General features: G+C 40.2%; 1 protein-coding gene across 6 annotated transcripts in view; it reads right to left on the minus strand.

Annotated features, from left to right (window-relative positions):
* LOC148015542 (uncharacterized) overlaps positions 1–21,942 on the minus strand; it is a 38,202-nt gene extending 16,260 nt beyond the window's left edge. For 2 of the 6 annotated variants that reach the window (XM_087665132.1, XM_087665127.1), the window contains exon 1: positions 21,664–21,942. The gene's annotated coding sequence lies outside the window, so the exon portion shown is untranslated. Of the gene's footprint in view, positions 1–20,790; positions 21,052–21,158; positions 21,444–21,466; positions 21,587–21,663 lie in introns of those variants that run through there. The other 4 variants (XM_087665128.1, XM_087665129.1, XM_087665130.1 and 1 more) reach the window with 4 other exon arrangements.
* Between the last annotated feature and the right edge of the window lie 303 nt (positions 21,943–22,245).

Genomic DNA, 22,245 nt, shown 5'->3' on the forward strand with positions numbered 1-22,245 from the left:
CGGTCAAAATTCATCTTTTCCAAAGCTCTCCAGTAGATACTTTGGACCCTTCAAAGTGATTGAGAAAATAAATGAAGTTTCTTATCGACTTGAGCTTCCTGCTCATGGGAAAATACACAATGCTTTTCATGTAAGTTTGCTAAAACCTTATACATAGGACCAGAACCAAAGGAACCCATTACTGAAGATCCCCTAGAAGTTGAAGAAACAGAGCAACTCTTGGAACCTGAACAGATTTTGTTTCACAAGGATCGAACCACGAGAAGTGGCCTTGTGACACGAAAATTCTTACTAAAATTCAAGAATCTACCCACAACAGATGCACAGTGGGTAGATGAAAAATTCAGGAAGGATTACCCAGACATTCTTCAGCCATATCAAGAAGCTTTTCAGCTGAGGACAACTGAATAAAAGCCAGAGGGCTATTACAACTCTATAGAAACAGAATTTGTATCCTTTTTCATTAATTTGTCTATATAATGATTTATTAAATTTGTTTCCTTTGCACTAATTAGATATAAAGAAAAGTGCATTGGAGCTGGCCACTGATGAGTGGTCACAGGTTATGGTGGACCCACGCGGTGGGTTAGAGTGAAGATAGTTCACACTTCCACCTATATGGCCCGATTGGGCGCCTGTGACCAAAACTCACGCATATCAGGGTTAGACTTGCACACAGAAAGGATTGATGCCTTGAAGTGTGGGCTATATCTGCCAGAACAGATAGTTACAATCAACAAGATGGCATGATTATGAAATGCTTGTACAATGTGCATGTGTGGGCTGAAAGCTTGAAATGCACATTTCTTTGCATAGGAAAGTCACATGAAGATTCTGATACCGTTTTTGCGATGTACACGGAGAAAGCTTTCATATGACACCCATATTGGGGGGTCCCTAAATTTTAGGATGTCCCTAAATTTTAGGATCCTCGAATTAGCCTAAAAATGCTAGTTCTAAAAAATAAGGATGTCATTCTAAAAATAGTAAATTCTGTACTCTGACTGTGCTTACTAAATTTGGTTGTTTCTATTCTTGACAATATTCAGCCCAAAAAGGAAGGCCATAGAGAAGAGACGTGTCAAGACACTTGTCACACAAGTTTCCAAGTGTCCCACCACTTGTCACATCTCATGACATGTGGCTGGACACTACTTGTCTTATGCTACTCCACTTTTCCCTTTTGTACTAGCTCTTCCCTCTCCTATAAATAAGAGCTCGTTTTTCTTCATTCAGCATCATTTTTCTTTGCTGTAAACTCATGTACAGCACCCACAGATAGCCAGAAACTGGCCCCATCCATCCCCATCATCATCCCCCACTTCTCCATTATCAAATTCCTCCATATTCCCTCTTCTATCACTGCTGTTTTACAGGACAGCAAGCCTGTAAATTCATTACAGCACCTCCTTCTCGAGCTCTTTCTTCCATTTTAGCAACAAGAAGCAAGCCCTACCCATGTACTGCTGATCAACGATGGAGAAAGGCTGATTTCCCCTCTTTCTTCTCTCATACTGTAAAGAAATCAGTTCTTATCATTGCATAATAGATAATGCATGTGTGTTTGTACATCTTTGCATAATCTTGTGAGAGTGAGAATTACTTCTCCTCACTCTCAGGTTGATTGTAACTGAGCTCTTCCCTAAGGGACTTGGGTTGAGCAGAAATACATTCCTTCGGCCGGGGGGGGGGGATGGTTTGCCCATCTTCAACCCTCAATCTTGTCTCCGTTACCTTTACATTTTCATGGCTGTAATTTTGTGAGTAATTTTCATTTTCAGCTTTAAGTGTTCAGTCTCTTTCATATTAAATCTCGAAAACAAGCGAATATCATAATTGTTAAGCATACTACGTTGATCGGGGCGTTTACAATAGGTGGCCCACATGCAAACTCAAGGGGAAGAAAAAGAGAGGGAGAGATGAACCTTTTAAAAAAGGAAAGAAAAGTTGAAACCAGCCTTCCTTCAATGGATGGGTGGTAATTCCTTGATTACAACATGATTACAACACCAAGCATTTATTGCAAAACTAAAAAATACAAATTTACCTACTAACCTTTGGACAATGGACACCTGGTTGGCCCCAAAACTAGGACCCCTTTCGGTATTTTTGTAGCTTTATTGACGTAGAAGTTGATTTACAATGGGATTCTCTCAATCCCCTTCGCAATCCAAACTGCCCTTACTATCCAAAGTGACGAGCAAGTCTTCAATCTGATTTGCCCTTTAATTCGGGCAATCAATTGGCCTTCGCCCACTTCAAGAAGAGTGAAAATGTCCCGAATTTGATGGCCACCTGGTCCTCCACCTGATTTTAGCCGAAAATCACCTTCAACCCTGAATAATTTGGGTCTTGGAGTCTTCAATGTTTGGCATGCTTCTCAACCCAGCTACTAAACCCTAATATCCGCTGCAATTAGGGTTTACAGAAGAGATTCACCCAAAATCTCCACCTCCAAAGGCTGGATTGTTGTAAAACTTGGAGCAAAGTCAAGAAATGGTTGGAAAGAGAGAGAATGTTGTAGAAAGAGAAAATTCAGAGATTTGTCGCAAGAATTTAGTGAAAAGCTGCTGACCCAGTTTTCCAACCCCAAATGGATTCACCAATAGCAAAGCGAGCATCAAAAGCTGTAAACTTCAAGGAAAACTGCATTAGCAGCAATCATCAACTTCCCCTAGTCAAGAATATGCAACCGTCTTCACCAAAATGGTCTCTACTGGCTGAGAAAAAATGCACAAAAAAAAAACTTCTCCCTTCAGTGCCAATTCAACTTTCCCAAACTTGCATGGGCAAGTTTTGCCAAGTGGCAGCCTTCTAAACTGAATTTTCAACATTATCCACATTATTATAGTAATTTCTAATCTAAAATTGCTGAGAATTAATATAATATTTATTTTGGTGCCCAAAAAAATAGTTTGACCAGCCAATAATTGAATTGACTAGGCCACTTTATCTTCTAAGTATCCATATGCAATTTTTGACTATTAGATCAATGTTAAGTACCATTAAACGCCACATCTCTAGTGTCACCACAACTAACACTTATGGCCAAATAAATTAATTAGGTCAATAACTGACACTAGGTACTACCTAGTATTTGTGCAACTTAACTAACTACAACTTGTGCCTTTAACATCCATTGATTCCCTAGAGTCTCAAGCTCATTAATTTGCACTAACCTCAATTGCACCTCACATATGCAACATTTACTTAAACATGTGATTAAAAATTAATCCACATGTTAAGCGAGGCTTGCAAAATTATATGTCTTCATGGCAAAAGTAAAGATATTATTTTATTTAAAAATTTTGGAATGCATCCATTGCATGCCATGTAGACTTGGGTTTCGCTTTTGTCAAGTTTGGTAGATCCGAAAATAAGTAGTGCATAGATTTGCAAATATGCACCCAAGTAGACCTTAAGGACGTTTCCTAGACTTTTTAAGTCTGGAACTAGATTACATTAACACGAAGACCAAATCTATCTTCTTCATTCAAAACTCTTGGTCCTCTTCTTAATATTGGGAATAAAGGCTCACCGTGTCTTTTACCATGTTTAGGTGTGAATGCACCCTTACACTTCTTGTACTTTATATATATTATCAAAACCTAAAAAGTGGTACACTAGTCTTTGTACCGAACATCAAGTGTCGTGCTCACTCTTCTCTCTACTGCTCTCTACTCTCTCTATGTGTGTTATTAGTCCCATTCACTCTCAACTCAATAAAAAATCTCCATCAAACTGGCATCAAAGCTCAAGGAGTTCACGCTTCTCGAAGTTGGACATGCTAGTCAGGCGGCCTCAAGTGAGAGGTGTTAGCAGCAGTTGTCAAAGTTCAACATGTACATGAGATGCAGTCGGACCAACAGGTATAGTGAGCAGGGGACGAGCGGCAGCTTTGTCAACGCTTGCTCACACGACATGCAACCAGGCTCAGCGACACAATACAGGCTCAGCATGGACAAGACGAGCTCACGGAACGGGCGGTGACCTGTTCAATAGGTCACCTGTGACCAAATAGGTCACGAATCCGATTCGATAGTCAACGCTATCCTTTTTTTTAAATTATTTCAAATTTGTTCCCCTCCCACAACTGGGTGTTTGCGCACACATGCACAGTGTGCAAGCTTGACCTGAAAATTTGGGGCTTTTTCCAGATTTGGGGACTTTAATGTAGAACTAGACAATCTAACTCACAAATTGCAAAATCGGTGCACATTTGCCTGTGAAATTTTGGGGCTTTCCACATTTTAGTGAAATTTTTTCAATTTCACTAAAATTCATGCACACCAAACCCGAGAAAATTATGGATTTTGCAGAATTTCATAAATTTGTGCAAGAATTGCTTGGTATATGCACTTGAATACGTGTGTTGATGCAATCTAAACAGATTATCCTCTAAAATTTTGGGGCTTTTGATCAAAATTGTCAAATTTGTGCCCGAGAATGCCTTTGGAGCAGAAATCCCAATGAAAATTTGGGGATTTCACATGTAACTAGTGGCTTGGTCTCTAAATGTGTCAGAAATTGCTTGAGGAGTGCAACAAAAGACAATATTGGGATTTTCATTGTTGGTTGGTACTTTAGTATACCGTGGTTACTTGTGTCACATTTGGGCTTGCCTTTGGTGTGATTGATTAGTCAATTTGGGACTGCAAATTATGGCTAGAAACAGTGACAACAGTAATCTTTTGCACATTAAGAAGCTTGAGGGTGCACATAATTTTGCAATTTGGCAAAAATAATGCTACAACATCTTGGTGCAGAAGAAACATGCAAAGCCCATCAAAACAAAGGGAATCAAACTAACAAACATTGAACAAGACGAGTGGGATGGCTTAGGCGAGCTTGCTTGCTCTACCATTGAGCTCTCAGTTTCAGACAACTTGCTCTTTAACATTGAGAAGCTGAATTCAGCATATGCAATGTGGCAAAGGCTTGAAGAATTGTATGCTTAGAAAAGTGCAGCCAACAAGGTCTATTGGCTGAAAAATTTGATGGACTTTCGCATGAAAGAGAATACAGCCATGTCTGTACATTTGAATGAGTTTAACTCAATTTTTAGTCAGTTGATTGCTTTGGATTTCCATGTTGATGAGGAGTTCAAAGCTACTTTCTTGCTATACACTTTGCTTGAAAGTTGGGATACTTTCAGGACAACTTTGAGTAATTCGAATGCTCAATTGTTATACTCTGATGTGGAGATTTCTTTGTTGATGGAAGAACTCAATAGGCAAAATAACTCAGCAAACAAGTCTTCAAATCCATTACACACTAGAGAGGCAGATTTCAGCACGAGGCAGTTTTGAAAACAGAGCACGCAGTAAATCTTGTGGAAAAAATATGGAGTGCCATCATTGTAGCAAAAAAGGGCACTGCAAATGGGATCGCTTTCAATTGAAGAAAGAGAAGGGCAAAAACAAAAACACTGAAGCCAGCAAGGCTAAAAACAAGGACAACCAGCCTGCCAAAAAGAGCGATGTGAAAATAGAAGAGGTTAATGTAGTCACTCATGATAATGACAGTGATGGTGATGTACTTATTTCTTCTTCTTTGAGTGCACATGCATTGATTGCAGATTTTGAGGATGATATGCACACTTGAATACTTAATTCAGGTGCGTCCTTTCATGTCACACCACATCATGAGTAGTTCTCTGACTACAATGGTGGTGTACATGGTGTTGTCCACTTGGGGGATAACTATACGTGTAAAATTGCAAGCATTGGCAGTGTGAAACTGGAATTTCACTATGGCTCAGTGTTTATTTTGCATAATGTGAGACATGTACCTTAGCTCAAGAAGATCTTGATAAGCACATGGCAACTAGATGATGAAGGCTATCACACCACCTTTGGAGATAGTAGATGAAAAATCTGTAGGGTTCTCGCATTGTTGCCAAGGGGTCCAAAAGTGATACATTGTATCCTTTGCATGTATCTAGTGTGCATGATCATGTAGTCGCCATAACTGAGTAGCCAAGTGTTTCCTTGTGGCATAGCCGGTTGGAACACATGAGTCAATCTGGAATGAAAGTGATCTCTCGTTTGGGTTATTTACTATCTTTGAGGTATGTTGATTTTGAACAATGCGATCATTGTATTTATGGCAAACATGCTCAAAAGTCACATAAAAAATCCCTTTCTCTAAAGTCTTCACCCTTAGAGTTGGTACATTTAGATGTTTGCCAAATGTCAAGATTATCTTTAGGAGGGAAGAAGTATTTCATTACCTTTGTCAACGATGCCACACTCAAAGTCTCGGTTTATCCAATCCGTAGAAAAGACGAAGCCTTGGATAAATTTTAAAAAATTCGTGGCATTTGCTGAAAATCAAACCAACAAGACATTAAAATGCCTTCGCTCTGACAATAGTGGGAAATATGTGTCCAAAGCCTTTCAAGACTTTTGTGAAAACAAAGGGATTAAAAGGGAGCTTACTACCCCTCATAATCCCCCCAAAATAGTGTTGCAAAGCGTATGAACAAGACCATTCAAGACAAGGTTCGTACAATGCTGTCACATGCTGCTTTACCCCATGGATTTTGGGCAAAGGCTGTTATGATAACCGTACACTTGATTAATCGGTCACAAACAGGTCTTTTGGGGGGGGGGGGGGGAGTCCCTCAAGAAGAGCAGTCGGGCAAGCCACCTTCATATGCTCACTTAAGAGTGTTTGGCTGCGAGACATTTGTGCACATTCACAAGGAAGAACGCAGCAAACTTGAGCCAAAGTCCTGTAAATGTATTTTCCTAGGATATAGTGATGAAGGTGAGATGAGGTATCGATTATGGGATCAGTAGTACGCAACAATGATGTCATCTTCTGGGAAGATCGCATGCACAAACAGCCCGAAAGAACAGAGGAGGTCAGAAGGGTTGTATTCTGGGAGGATATACTAATAGGACAACAAAGAATGCCCGTTAGACAGCAGCAAATACCTGCTGTAAATGTCCTTGAAAATGCAGGGAATGATGCTGAAAATGATCAGTAGGATGATGTCCCACAAATTCAGCAAGAACATGTGTCTTTGGAACAACCTGAACCAGCTGTACAGCATGCTAAACTTGCAGAACAGCAAGCTGTTAATGCAAATTTGCATGCTAAACAGCCCGCAAATTTTGACCACTGGGTCCGCAGGTCCACCAAAGTGCAAAAACAGCCAGATAGATTTGTTCCTAGTGTAAACTATGTGGGTGATTATGCCATGTTAACAGATTGTGGTGAACCATCATGCTTCCAGGAAGCAATGGACAGACACGATAGTAAGAAATGGCAAAAAGCAATGCTATCAAAGATGGAATCCCTCATGAAGAATGGCAATTGGGATTTGGTACATTTGCCAAAAGGACAAAAAGTGCTACCCTGCAAATGGGTTTACAAAATGAAAGTCACTTCTGGTTCTTTGCCCAAGTACAAGGCACGCTTGGTTGCTAAAGGGTACAAGCATGAACATGGAATTGATTTTGATGAAATCTTTTCTCCTGTAATCAAAATGACTACTTTGCAAACCATCTTGGGCTTGGTTGCATCTGAGGACATGGAACTCATACAGATGGATGTAAAAACCGCCTTCTTACATGATGATCTGCATGAGGAGATCTATATGCAATAGCCTAACGATTTTGTTGCAAAGGGAAAAGAACACATGGTATGTAAACTCCACAAGAGTTTGTATGGGCTGAAGCACGCACCACTAGAATGGTATCACAAATTTGATACATTAATGCAATCTCAAGGATTTCATCGTTCTCAAGTTGATCATTGCTTATACACCAAGAAGGCAGCAGATGGCAGCTTTATTCTCTTGGTTTTGTATGTGGACGACATGCTGATTGCAGGCAAGGATGTTCATGCCTTGGACTCCTTGAAGCTTAGTGCAGATGGCAGCCCCACATCTGATGATGGAAAGGCTGAAATGGCCAAGATACCCTATGCTTCAGCTGTTGGTAGCTTGATGTATGCTATGGTTGCTACACGTCCTGACATTGCATTTGCGGTGGGAGTGGTTAGCAAATACATGGCATATCCCGGTAAAAAGCATTGGGAAGCAATGAAGGGTATCATGAGATACCTTAAGGACACAAAGGATTTGAGTACCTGTTTTAGTAAGCAGAAGTCAGTTGTTGTGGATTTCATGAATGCAAACTATGCTGGCCATCTTGACTGCAAAAAGTCTGCTTCAAGATATGAAACCAGCCTTTCTTCTTGGAATGGGTGGTGATAACCTAATTTAAGAGTTAATTATAGCAATAAATAAATGCACATAAAATAAAATACACACTTTACCATAACATTCCTGGATAGTAGACACCCTCTTGGCCCCAAAATTGGCACCCCTTGCGGTATTTCTTTAGCTTTCATTCAATTGGAAGGAGTACAACTTGAGATTCTTCAATCTCCTCCTGCTAACCAATTGCTCTTTCTGTCATAAATGACCAGCAAGCCTTTTGGGTCATTTGCCCCCTGATTCACCCATAACTTCTTCTCCAATTTGACCTTTGGCTGGCCAAATGCTGCCCCAAATCAATTTGGAATGGGCTGGCTCCTGAATTCCCTTGATAATCTTCAATTATCAACTGCTGATTTCAGTCCCTTGAGCATTCAATCTCTGGCACAGATCCCAAGGTGACTGCTAAACCCTAATTTCTGCTGTAAATTAAGGTTTACTGCAGAAATTACAGATCAGCCCACCAAAAATGGCTGAGATCTCCTCCGAATGGCTGAGAATTGCTGAGAATGGCTGAGCATAGGCTGAAGGAGATGAGAGAATACTGTAAAGAGAGAAAATTTTGAGATTTGTCACAAAGAACTAATCAAAATCAGTTGCTGCCCTGCTGTACCAGTCCCAAACGGATGCACCAACAACACTAGGAGCATTAGAGACTGTGATCTTCAGGGGGAAGTACATCAGCAGCAATTGTCAGCTTCCCAAGGTCAAGAATATGCAATCTCCATCACCAAAATGGTCTCCAATGGCTGGGAAATGGCCCCAAAAGCTGGCAGCAATAGTCCAACACCTCTATCCAACAGCTCCAAAATGAAAAAACAAGATTTCCCTCTCCCTTCAGCCCTTTAGCCTTTCTGCCACTTGCATGGGAAAGTTTTGCCAAGTGGCAACTTTCTTAATCCATTTTCAGCAATTTTCAGCCATTTAATTAAATTTTCAGAATTAATTAATTCTGAAATTTAATTCAACCCTTAATCCATGCCCAAAAAATTTACCTTGCCCATCCAAAAATTAATTGGCTAGGCCATTTGCAACCCAAAGTGGTCCTATGCATTAATTGACCCTTGGACAAGCATTAATCCATTAATTAATGCTTAGTCCCTAGTGTCACCACTGACACTTAATGGCCAATTAATGTTCCTAGGTGCAGGCAAACTGACACCAAAATTCACCTAGAATCTAATAAGTGTAACTTGTTACAACTTTTGCCTTTGACACCCATCTTTTTCACAGGGTCCTTCGGCCTTCAACTGTGAAAAAGTAGCTTGCACCTCACATGTGCATCTTTTAATTGCACATTTGATTAATCCTTTAATCAAATGTCAATTAAACATAAGCAAAGCATCAAATTTTCACGTCCTCGTGATAGGATATGTGTTCATGTTCATAGGAGGAGCAATCTTGGATATCTAGGCTGCAAAAGTGTGTTGCATTGTCTACTACAGAGACAGAATATGTGGCTACCACGGAGGCATGCAAAGAGGCTTTATGGCTTTCACGTCTGGTGAGAGAGCTTGGTATTACAAAGGTTCCTATCCTCCACTGTGACAGTCAAAGTGCTATCATGCTAGCACAAAACCCTATCTTTCATGCAAACACAAAGCACATACAGATGAAGTATCACTTTATTAGGGATGTACTTGACAGCAAGGGCATTGAACTTGTCAAGATACATGCAAATGATAATCCTACAGGCCTTCTCACGAAGGGTCTCCTAGCCGAGTGGTTTGCTCATTGCCACCAGATTATGGGGGTTGGATAGTATATATGTATTTCAGCTTTGCACATACATAGACTTAGCTAATTCTTCTCTCTCCCTTCAGGCACGTTGCCTTTAGGTGGGAGGTTGCTGGAAATAAAGGCTCGATGTGCCTTTTACCATGTTCGAGTGCGAATGCACCCTTACACTTCTTGTACTTTATATATACTATCAAAACCTAAAAAGTGGTGCATAAGTCTTTGTACCGAACATCAAGTGTCGTGCTCACTCTCCTCTCTACTGCTCTCTACTCTCTTTGTGTGTGTTATCAGTTGCATTCACTCTCAACTCAGTAAAAAATCTCCATCGCTTAAAAAAGAGATATTGTATATGTATGTCTCAAGCAACTAAAGTAATGGTAACCATGAGACGTGTTCTGCTAGGAGTGAAACGTTTCAATTGTTAGCAATCTAATCAGGTCATGTGTGAGTCTGGGATGTGCTAAGCATTCCTAAGTTATCTCGATGTTTTTTAGTGGTCATTTTGATGGTGATTTATCCATTTATTGATAGCCAACCAGCATTAAATGCTAGCTACACTAACAACATCGGACACCAATCCCACTGATATTTTGGGCTTCTTTCTTTTAGAATCTCCCTGATTTCTAGTTTTCCAGATTGCTGCCTATTGGGACAATCCCTTGCAATGTGACCCTCTTGTTCACAAATAAAACATTTATTTCCAGCCATCAATTTCCTACGTTGTGCCTATGTTTTCGAGTCCTTTCTTTCTTGTTTGGACCTCTTTTCAGACCGATTTTCAGATCTGCCTCTTTTCTCAACCTTAAACAACTTTTTATTTGGCTTCTCCCCACTATCTAGGAAGCCCAAATCCTTCCCACGCAGTAAAGCATTGGCTATAGCAGCAGCAATCTCTATGAGCTGAGACATGCTAGACATGGTGGATTTAATGCAAAAATCCCTGATTCCTTTGGGCAGCCCACCAACATATTTTGCCACTTGCTCATGAAGGAGTAATAGGCAGCAATGCATCCCAAAACTTCTTATTATATTGCTCCAAATTCTTACATTCCTTAGCATCCAACTTATTCCAAGCTATCATGATGCCCACCTCAAAGGTACTTGTCAACCAATTCGATGCAAACATTCGTTGAATTGTACCCACATTGACGGTGCTCTACCTTTCATAAAGAGAGTGGACCACCACTGTAGTGCATTCCCTTTCAAGAAAGTAGCTACCTTTCAAATCTTTGAGGACTAAGTGAAGTTCCCCCTTGAATACACTACCTCAAACTGTAGAATGAAAGTTAGCTTTCAGCCTATCTTGTGCACCACTGAAGGACTCAAACTTCACTACTTTTCCACCCTCATCAGGACTCAAACTTCACTACCTTTCCACCTTCATCATAGTCTTTTGCTGCCCCTTTGGGTGTCAAGTTATCATACATTGGCTGCTGCAAAAAGGGTGCATTTGCTGAACTTACATCAAAGCCAATGCCAAACGTGCCCCTTTGGGTGTCAAGTTGTCATACATTGGCTGCTGCAAAAAATATGCATTTGCTGAATTTACATCAAAGCCAATGCCAAACGGAGCATTTGCATGACCAGCATTCATTCATTGATCCCCATAAGCATTCAAGGGTGCAAATGTAGTACCAAACATGCTACTTTGTGCCCCATGCATCAAACCAATGCTATCATACATAGGGTTTTGCATATTTCTAGCCATACCCGAATACATTGGGCCTTGCACACCATGCATTGGTTGTTGCATACCATAGGGATTTGTGTCATACATTCCCAATTGCAATCCATATCCAATCATAGCATGAGAAATTGTACTTCCACCAAAATATCTTGGCTGCCCCATCATAGCATGCACGCCCGCCGACTGTCTAAGATCCATTAGATTGGCACTTCCACGATGGCCTTGCATTTGCATTCCTTGCCCCATAGGTACCAACTGTTTTGTTTCATAAACATCTTTGGGAGCTTCAAATGAAGGGTTTGGCATTATCTTCGGTGCACCTTACTGTCCCAAAGGTGTAGAAGAAATATTTTTCTTTTTGTCTTTGCTATCTTTCACAGCATTCAAAAATCAGATAAATTGAGGATCCTTTGCCAATTCAGCAAAGAGATTTGTTGTTGTCTTCATCTAATTCTTGAACAAGTCATCAAATTCCTCTTCACTTCGCTGGTCATCGGCCTCCTTATACCCCATAGGCCATGCATCTTGCCCAATGCAACATTTTCAACTTGTTGTCCATGGTCTAAGCTTTTGTCCAAGGTCAGGCATTGCATTTCCTTCATTCCCATGTGAATGTTCATACTGAGAGGCATCATCACTACTCGAGTCCATCTCACTATATGAAGACATATTGTTGTAATTTCTCAATTGAGAGTAAAATCAGTATTAGCACAAAGCTTCGACTTGCAATCAAGTGCCCACTAAATCAAGGGATTGAGTGGTATCCCAGCAATGGAACCATGTAACCAACCTTCCATGGATGGGTGGTAATTCCCTAATTACAACCTAGTTACACCAGCAACATTTATTACAAAACTGAGAAATGCAAATTAACTTACAATCTTGGATAATGGACACCCTGTTGGCCCTAAAATTAGCGCCCCTTTCGGTATTTCTTTAACTTAATTGAAGAAGAAGTTGTTGTACAATGGGATTTTCCACATCCCTTTTGGTAATCCCTTGTTGTCCGAAATGACCAACAAGTCTTAAATCTGATTTTCCCCTTGATTCACGCAGTCAATTGGCCTTCATACACTTTGATGGAGATGAAAAATGCCCCCAATTCATTGATTTGCTGGTCCCTCCACTTGAATTTGACTGAAAACAGCTTAAGCCCTATTGAATCCAAGTCTTGGAGCTTTTAATTTTTGGCACACTTCCCGAAGCTGCTGCTAAACCCCAATTTTTGCTTGCAAACTAGGGTTTCCAGCAAAGAAATCTGAAATTTCTTAGCCTCTGGCAATCTCAATGTTGTAATCTTTGTAGCGAGGCTCTAGAAAGGCTAGGAGACTAGAGAGAATGTTGAGGAGAGAGAAAATTCAGACTTTCTTCGTGAAGAACCGAAGAAAGTCACTCATTCATTGTTGCTACCCTATCTCAACAACCTGCAAATGCTACCACCTGCTATTGATTGGTCTTCTCCAGCCCCTGGCTGCCTTAGAATGTCCTCCAATGGCTTCAGATCAAACCAACATCTCCTCCCTCTCTTTTGCAGGCTAAATACACTAAAAAATACCTCTCTTCAGACTCTAAAGACATTTTTCAATCTTACATGAGCATTTTTTACAAGTGGCAGTCTTTCCAAATGGTTTCTCCAACATTATCCATAATTAAATATTACTTTTTAATCTTTAAATACTAAAAATTAATCTAATAATTATTTTAGTACCCAAAAAAGTAATCTAGCTCGCCAATAATTAAATCGGCTAGACAACTTTCATTTCCGAGTGTCTCTGCGTCATCTTTGACCATCAAATTGACATTTGGTACCATTAAACACCACTTCTCTAGTGTTACCAACTGACACTTATGGTCAAATGAATGACCTAGGCCAACAACTGACACCAAATACCACCAAGCACCTGTGTGGCATAATTTATAGCAACTTTTGCCTTTGACATCCCATGATTTCCTCAGGTCTCGAGTTTGTAAATTTACTCTGACCCTAGTTACACCTTATATGTGCAACATTAACTTAACCATGTGATTAAAAATTAATCAACATGTTAAGTGAGGTTTCCAAAATACATGTCCTGATGACAGCAAGTCTTCAATTTGCTTTGCCCCTTGATTCAAGCAGTCAATTGGTCTTCACTCACTTTGATGGACATGGAAAATACCCCAAATTCATTGATTTGTCAGTCCCTCCACTTGAATTTGATTGAAAATAACTTCACTCGTGTTGAATCCAAGACTTGGACTTGGAGTTTCCAATTTCTAGCATGCTCCCGAAGCTATTGTTCAACCTTGATTTCTACTGCAGATTAGGAATTACAACAAAGAAATCTGAAACTTCTTAGCCTCTAGTGATCTCAATGTTGTAATCTTCGAAGCAAGGTTGTAGAAAGGCTAGGAAATGAGAGAGAATATTGAGAAGAGAGAAAAACTCAGACTTTCTTCACAAAGAACTAAAGAAAATCAGTCAATTACTACTGCTGCCCTATCTCAACAGCCTGTAGATATTGTCACTTGTTATTGATTGGTTTTCTCCTGTCCTTGGCTGCCTCAAAAGGTCCTCCAATGGCTATAGATTAGACCAACAGCATCTCCTCTCTCTCTCTTGCAAGCTAAATGCACTAAAAACGCCTCTCTCTACCCTCTAAATACATTTTTCAATCTTACGTGGGCCTTTTTTACAAGTGACAGCCTTGCCAAATGGTTTTTCTAGCATTACCTATAATTAAATATTAATTTTTAGTCTTTAAATACTAAAAACTAATCTAATAATTATTTCAATGCCTAGAAAAATAATCACCTGGCCAATAATTAAATTGGCTAGGCAACTTCCTGAGTATCTCTGTTTCATTTTGACATTTTAACCATCAGATTGCCATTACCATTAAACGCCACTTCTCTAGCGTCACCAATTAATACTTATGGCCAAATGAATAACCTAGGTCAACAACTGGCACTAGATACCACCAAGTACCTGTGTGGCATAACTCATAACAGCTTTTGCTTTGACGTCCTGTGATTTCCTCAGATCTCGAAATTGTAAATTTACTCTAACCCCAAGTTACACCTCACATGTACAACATTTACTTAACCATATGATAAAAAATAAATCCACATGTTAAGTGAGGCTTGAAAAATACATGTCCTCATGACAAAAGACACCGCCATGATAACATCAAGAGAGGCTGCACAATCCACCACGAGAGGGAAAGTCTCCATACTAGTAAAAGAGTAAAACTCCAAGTAGATGGAACCATGAAAGAAATGGCCCTCATCTCCCATCTTGAGCAAAAAACAAAACTGAAAGTAAAGAAAAGCAAAGTAAAGTGCAATGCAATGAGTATGTATGTATGCAATCGAAGTCTAAAAAAGGGAAAGGCTAAGGATAGATACCATCGCATATGCCAAGGTAAGAAAGTGGTCCTAGAAGGTGCAGTGGATGCCCTAGGAATGGATGCGTAAAGTGCAATAGGAGTCACTAGCAGACCAATCAGCTAATCCTTCAATAGTGAAAGATATAGGTTGTTAAGGCTGTCTGCGTGCCACATGTCCAATAGCCACTGGAACAGATGGAGCAAATGGTGCAGCACAGCAAGAGGCGTAGCCCCACTGGACTAGCTAGCCAATGCGAATGTAATCACAGCAGTCTGTTGCGCTTTTCTAAGCAAAAGACCCTGGGCCTTGGTATGACACTCCTTGTCCACATGGCCTAACCATTAGCAATGTATGCAAAACCTATTTTTCTTAGGAATTTGTTGCCAAAGGGATTGTGTTTCTTTGGGTCCACTCTTGATTTTCCCTCATGCAGAAGAGGCAACCAACCCCCTCCGCTCTGAGTAAGGATGTACAGAGGCTTTCTTGTGGACTTGATCATCCAACCTTGTTTAACACAAGAACTCATTGAAACTCGTAGAAGATCCGCAATCTATATAGTGAGATAATGTGCTGGATAAAATGGAAGTATTTGTCGAGCAACTTGTCCAAGAAAAACGTGACTTGATCATCATTTGACTTCAAGGAGCCAATAGTGGCAAACTCAGCTAGTAATCATCGATATTCATCCAATTTTACTTTCAAATCATCCCATTTCTTAATAGAAAACTCCTAAAGCTCAAAATTAAGATTGATATGCCGAGTGCAATCTTGTGCCGCATAGCAATCAATAAGAAGACTCCGAAGCTTATATGCGAGAGGAAAATGTTGTAATTGAGAGTGGAACTCAAAAAGCAACACCTACATTAACTCAACATTGGTTGTGGCATTGCGGGCTCTCCATTCACGAATGTGATCAAGGTGAGCTAATCAAAGGTCTAGCATAGGCTCAATACCAACAACAAGATCCCAATGTCCTTGAGATTCAAGCACTTGTTACATGAAGTTTGACCAAGTGATGAAATTCGACCTATTAAAATGAGTCTTATCCATGAAGACATTCTTGGCTGTTGCAATAGGAGTGGTAGTGCTAAGAGATAGAGAAGGTATTTAATTGGGGAAGGGTGGATAGGGGAGATAGGGTGGGGTAGTGGAGTACACTTGGGGAAGTAATCCTAGAGTACCCAATACGAGAAGTGTGCACAGTGGTTCCAAATGTGGATACTAATGGACTAGGTATGGGCATAGTAACCGAATGAGAAGCCAAGGGTGGAGGAATTGGGACACATGGAGCAAAGAATGGAAATTCCTACGTAGGAGTGACCCAAGGGATGTGTGAGGAGAGTCCATAAGCAAAGGATGGATGTGTCTGAAAGGTTGTGTTGGGAGGGGGGGGGAGTGTCCGGAGTAGTGAGAGGGATGCCCATCATAGCCATCCCAAAGTATAAGGATATGGTTAAGTGAAGGTATGTGGAAAGTACAATGTTAAAGGGTGGCATGACCCCTAACAATGCACCATGAGCTGTAGTGAATTGAGGATAGGTAGATTGTGGTAGAAAGAAAGAGAAAGTGCTAGGAGCATAGATTGAAGATTCAACCATTAGTGTGCTTTGAGCGGAAGTACTTTGAGCAAAGATTGAAGATTAGACCCCTAGCGTAATCCAAGGTTTTGGAATGAAGATGTAAGTAGATCAAAATGTGGATAAGATAGTGGTGGATTGGGAAGAAATCAAGAAGTGTTGTTTACTTACTCAAATGAAACACATGGTAGAGAGATATATCTAATGAAATGCATTTGCTTCAAGAGCCTCCTCTGTTAAAGTTAACAAACAAAAAACCATCTACATCCTACACACCAAAAGAAGAAACAAAAGAAGGTTTTCAATTTTGCCTCATATGACTCAAAAGAGTTATACAAACCCGACATAAGACATTGTGATTAAGAAGATGGATCACCAGACGCGCTAAATGTCATGGTTTCTCCAAGATTAGAGAGATGGCCAATCTCACCAATTGGTCCAAGTGTAGTAGTAGCACTCATTGGAGGGGCATAAACCAAACTATACGTAATGCGCAAGTACTCTTCAAACTCTTCCTTTGTAAGGTGACTAAAATGTGGAGAAGAAGACGGTACAGGTGAAGGTGTGTCTACCTCCTCCTCGAGACCATAATGCCTTCTCAAAGCCTCCAATGATGGAGAAGCCTAAAAAGGCATCATAAGATCCCTAGAAGAAGATACCTAAGACATAAGTCAACATCGAGTCGTGTGTGAATCGCATGAAGACTATCCTCCACAATCACCACAAGATAACTCTTGAGAAAAGCACCGGTTCTAATACCATGTGAAGATATACTAGGGTTTGCACTAAAGAAACATAGCATATAAGACCACGACTGAAACACAAACTCAAATAGTGACAAACAAAACTCAAACCCTAAGTGCAAAGCACAAACACAAAACTCAAAACTTAAACACAAAGATAAGCATAGAGATTAAAAACTGTGAAGTAAACAAATGTTGTAAATAAATGTAAGAGTGTACAAAATGCCCAAGGACAAAGCTATGGAGTGTAAGAGAGTGACGTCCATCGCAGACAAATTCCAAGTGCTGTGACTACCAATCGAAGTGACAAAGTGAGAAAAACACCAAATACTCGTTATCAAAGTGTAAGAAGACTGAGGCAACTATAAAGGATGATGGTTGACGATGTGGGCGACACCAAAAAGCTACAAATGCAATAGAGGATGAGCCGCCAAAAGGATGGAGAAGTATGCTAGCTGCCACCAAGTGAGGGGAAGGCCAGACACAAACAGCAAGTCACCTGAAGATGTGAAAGGGCTGCCACCTGACGCCAGGGATTGTGGAGTCTAAACACAAGCAACAAGAGGAGTTGGCGATGACAGGGATGCCATACGCCACTAGAAGGAGGGCGACAGATATGGAAGAAGGTGCCACACAGCACTAAAGGAGCTGTGGAAGGAGTGGCGGTAGTCGCGAAGGTAGAACCACAACGTGGATGAAGGCTAATGGGCTGAAAACTGCACACAAGGGTACAAACTTGCACAAAAAGAATGAGGCTGAACGGTGGGCTGCCTGCCTATTTATAGATGTTGAAGGGTGCCCCTAGAAAATTAGATTTTTGGGGGACCACTGAAACTCTCTCGAGCCACGCCCTTTTTTAGGGTTTTTCATTAATTAAGAGTGTTTTGGGGCTATTTAAGGATGCTAATCAGCTGCAAAGCATGTTTTAGCTCAATAAAAAGATTGCGAATTTAAACCTCTATTTAGTACAAAAGAACATATCTTATCAACTTCCTAATAAAGCTAGTCTAAGAAAATAGATAATGAAGTTTACAAGCCATATTGATAGTCATCTTCCTATATGGTAGTCATCTTCCCACTTGCTTAACCTATAATCATGATAGTAAGCTTAACATATTACATGTTCAAAACTTTAGAATTGAGTATCACGAAGAGGAACTCATACTTCAATTTTGTAGTCGTGTCATTTAACTAGTCCAATAAATAACTCTTAGCTTTGAGTGTCTGATCTTCCTCACTCTTAAGACCTAGACACATAATCCGAGCATTCATGTTTGTACAATAATTTTGACAATAAAGCTCACATGTTATATTTGTTTATCTGCTATATGTGAATTGTTTACTTGGAGTTGTTTATATTTAGCTTCTTTACAACCACAAGCACTAACTTGCTCAACATTATTTAGCCATTTGTAGTTACTAGCTCTATTAAAATGCAAGGGCCATCTTAACCTAGCTTTAATTATAATCATACTAAAACCCAAGGGATCAAGGTCATACGCACAATACACTATTGAGAGGTGCGCACTATCATTTTATGTGGTGTACAATGATTCACACTTAATCAAGTTGTGACAACTACTTTTGTTCATCTTTAGTTCTTGTGTCATGGATGACTCGATTTTTGTATCATTGGCGGTATTGGTGATGGTAACCATTATTTCTATCAATCTCTATTTTTCTCTTTGTCTATAGTTCTTGTATAAAGGACAATGCTAGTGACAATAAGGCTTATTCTTGACAATCTTTAATACTACATGGCTTTTTTTATGTTCTCATTATTCATGTTCAAATGCACTTCAGTTATTCTTCTATTGAGTAATAGCATTCTAGCATTATTGTTCTTACTAATGTTAATGCAGTCTCTGTCATTGAACTTTCTTTCCATAGCACCAATTGATCATTGCAACTTCTTTTCAAGATACATGCGTAGATGATTCTTGCAGTGGTCATAGAATGATACAACACTTCATTTCCTTGGATCAAATCCTACTTTCTCTTGGTGTTGCTTTTTGGTAAATAAGACCTCTCTAGAGCTAACAATGTGGTGTTGTCCATGAGAGAATAGATTGGGTTTCCTATACTACCAAGGCCCTCCTTAAGATGACTCTACATCAAACCAAACCCATGGGCCCTTCTATGTCTATTGAGATATGCTAGGGTTTCCATATGAAAACACCTAGTATATGACTATGACTAGAACATAGAGAACTCAAACACAAACACAAAAATGCAAAATGCAAAAAACACAAGCAGAGAAGAAAGATAACTCTAAAGTGAATGAATGAACGTTGTAAATGAAGGAAAGAATGTACAAGATGCTCAAAGGCAAAGCTTTACAATAGTCAGTGGCTCTTGTGAGAGCTGGCTGAGGGAGGTGTTGATGTGTGTCATCCACCTTGGAGACAAGTCCCAAGTTCTCTAACCATCAGTTGGAGCAGAGGCTAATGAAGAAAAGTGCTAGAAATGTTAAGATGGCCTGTTGTTGCTGCAGATACAAACGCAAATCAGGCCAAAGCTGAAAAGTGCTCTAGATGAAGAATAGCAGCAAGGCAGCCTGTAGGGATCAAAATGCAGCAGTCCATTAAGTCCTAATGATCAAGGCAGCAGCTGGAAACACTACAACAATGGCTGCAACAGTTGAATAGAGGGTTGGAATGATGGTGACAGCAGCTGGAATCAAACACGTGTGTGTATAGCCTTCGGATGATCACAGCAGCTGGAGATGATGAGGAATGAGTGGGCAGCAGCAGCAAGAGGAGCTGGCAGCCATGTGATGATGAACTAGGGATAACCTGCAAAACAAGGGATGGGCTGAATAGTGGGCAGCTTGTGTATTAATTGATGAGTGGACCCTCCCAAATTAGAGTTTGGCTTATGGGACACAAACAGTCTCTAGGAAAGCGGTCATTTAAAGACACTTTGGTAATATTTTTGTTTGGGGGCTATTTAAATGAGCTAATCAGTTCATAATGCATTTTTTAGCTCAACAATGTCTATTGTCTAGCTGGACCAGCTCTCCTGCAATGGGAACTTTCTACTCTATTTATAGCTAACAACTCTGCATGAACCCAAGCTCATGGGCCCCTCTATATCTACCATCTACCTAGACTAGGTCTCCCACAATGGAATGTTTCTATCCCTAATTATAACTTACAGCTTAAATCGCTTTTATGCATATGGTCAATGCTACAAGTTACCTCTATACCTAATCGTCTTTGAACATCTAACCTTCCCAAGCTTAGGGTGTCCAAACATCAGTTTGCTAGCCCAGAGTTACCAAACTATCCCTTGCCATAAGTACATGTTTCATTAGAAATGCAACAATTAGATAGACTCAGTAGCTGTTCTGTTCAACCCTTCTACCAGTCCATATAAAAACAGCAAATAGGTTGCCTGCTGACATTGGTTAGCAATCAGTACCCTTATTTTGTTTATCCTTACCCAGGCCAGTAGTGCCAACGGCAGAAAAGTAATCTAATCAAGAGCTCAGAAACTGCCACGAGTTCCCACATTATCTTTATTCCTGCTTGGGACAGCCTAAGCAGCTTCATAGTAGCTCAACTCTATAGAGTCATGCCTTAAAGATCCCCAAGTTGTAAAGATTTGGTCAGATAGCACCATTTTTGATATCGAATCTGATTAACATGTAAAATGCCAAAAAAAATTGCTTGTATACTTGAGACAAAATTCTTCCCATTATGTACACAGTTCACCACTGCTGACAATCTGCTGTACTGCTGTTCTTGTTGCACCTGTACATCCAGACAGTCCTGCTTCAGATTCAGATCCATGGTTACGGTCATACTTACTCCAGACTGCACAATCTGACTCGACTCTGGTGTATGCAGCTGCCAGCATGCAGCTTTATCTAGTTCAGACTGCCCAATCAGACCTCAGTCTCAGTACATCCTTCCTGCATCCAAATTCCGTACTAGTTTGGATATCCGTTCGGCCTTCCATCACGCTATTTTGTACACACGTTACTGTTCTTGCAGGAAGCATTGTCCAACGTGATATAAATGAAGCTACAGCACACACTTTATATTGCAGGTGCCACATTCATTTTCTTGTAACAGACTCGGGAAATCCTCCCCTCACAGAGAGAAAAGAAACGTACATTTCTCCAACAAGCAAGAGACTGACTGCAGAATAAAGGCAGGAGCTAGCGGCATTGTCTTACATGCTCGAAACAAGCAGTGCTTGGACAGGGAAACTGTGATTACACAACAGATGTCGCCTGAACAAATTGATCTCTTTAAATCAGAAGAGGAAAGGAAAACACACGCGCACGCATAGAGAGAAGGGAGTGAGTACCTGGCCAGGAAGAGCACCATGCTGCGTTGGATCTGCCTGCTCAGAGAGTGATGGATCAAACAAAGACAGTGGATATGTGGAAAGGTGATCTGTTCTATAGGTAAAGGAAAGCTCCTGTCAAGAACTCCATAATCTTCCTCCTTTTGGCTAATCTTCTATCATTCAATCTAAGGGAAGTTTGCTAAAACAACCTTCCTATCTGACACATTCTTCAGTTTCAGTTGCCTGTAATAACTCTCAATTTCTTAAAGGAAAGCTCCTGTCAAGAACCTCACATATTCTTCACCCAGCGCCCCCCCCCCCTTTTTGCTAATCTTCAAAGGCTTCCATCTAAGGGAAATTTACTAAAACTCTCAATCTCTTAGTAGGACCAAAAAAAAAAGGTCTCAATTTCTTCAAATTTCTCAAATAGCCCTCATATTTGCCAAAATTTCCTACATGCCCTCATTGTTTTGCAAAAATTGTTTGACATACTATATGTTACAATTCTATGCGGACACTCGTGTTTCATATATACTAGCCTAGATAATAGAATTATGGTTTTTTTAAAGGTATTATATACATCAGACATCCTAATGCTTA

This window comes from Lygodium microphyllum, chromosome 24 (assembly GCF_053477565.2).
Source record: "Lygodium microphyllum isolate KBCC chromosome 24, Lygodium_microphyllum_v1.1.10, whole genome shotgun sequence".
Taxonomy (NCBI): Eukaryota; Viridiplantae; Streptophyta; class Polypodiopsida; order Schizaeales; family Lygodiaceae; genus Lygodium; species Lygodium microphyllum.